A 1,211-nucleotide genomic window follows, 5' to 3' on the forward strand; every position below is an offset into this window, starting at 1 on the left:
TTCTCTGACTCCTGAAAGATGTCCTACAGTTCAACTTAACTCAAACACTGCTTGGAGATAGCATCAGATGCCACGGATTAAGGATTGGGTCCTAGGAGACCCACACCCCTCCTCCCACTTCAAGATATCAAAGTCCAGGCTGGACCAAAGTCACCTGTGCTTCTGACTGGCGATAGACTGGAGTCCCAACAACCTCCTCTTGGGTTTGACTCATTATGGGTTTATTATAAAAAGATTCTAACCTAGTTATAGGCAGATGGAAGAGATGCACAGGGCAAGATATGGGGAAAGGTCATGTAGCGGTCATGTCCTCTCTGAACTGAGCTACTGTCTCCAAATTTGCACGTGGTCACCAACCCGGAAGTTCCCTGGACCGTGTCCTTTTGGGGTTTTATGGAAGTTTCACGACTTTGGTGCTACTGATTAAATCACTGGCCATTGGTGATGGATTCAACCTCCAGCCCGAGGCCCCTTCCTGGAGGTGGGTGAATGGGTGGAACTGGAAGTTCTATCCTCCAATCACATGGTTGGTTCCTTAGGGGTTTCTTAACCAATTCAGGTGTGGCTGAAGAGGTTTGTTATGAAAATCAAGACCTCTTTATCGCTCTTATCACCTAGGAAATTCCAAGGATTTTAGGAGCTCTGTGCCAGAAACAGAGACCAAAAATATATTATGAATCACATTATCACATGTCTTCCTGTTTCTGGGATATTTTGCTGCTATTCCTTCTTTTTGGTGGAATCTTGAAGTAATTTTCTAGGAAATGGTTTGTGAGTGCTACGAGTTCTTACTTCTTTGCTCATACAAAAATTCCAAGAGCTAATTCCTGTGAGAAATTCTTAAGTAATTTAAAAACATGCAATCACTTCAGCAGTCTTTCCTTTTACCCTTAATACATATTTACTATGGTCTATCTTGTATTTTCTATTACACTGAGTTGGAGTTAACCTTTTTCACCTAGTAGGCTATAAAATGGCCTGGCAACCAAGGATCCAGCATAGTTAGTGTCCAATACTTGGTAGGTATTCAAAATTAAATTTAAATAAATAAATAATTTTTTTTTTTAAATAAGGAAATGAGGAACACAGGGAGATAAACTTTCTGTCAGCGACAGGGACAATGAAGAATTCCTGCTGGGTATTAAAAGATGGGACAGAATGCAGAAGAGCCTCTTCATTTTTGTTATGGAAGATTTACTGGGCAAAAAGGA

The sequence above is a fragment of the Canis lupus genome, chromosome 3, assembly GCF_003254725.2.
Source record: "Canis lupus dingo isolate Sandy chromosome 3, ASM325472v2, whole genome shotgun sequence".
NCBI classification, from domain to species: Eukaryota; Metazoa; Chordata; class Mammalia; order Carnivora; family Canidae; genus Canis; species Canis lupus.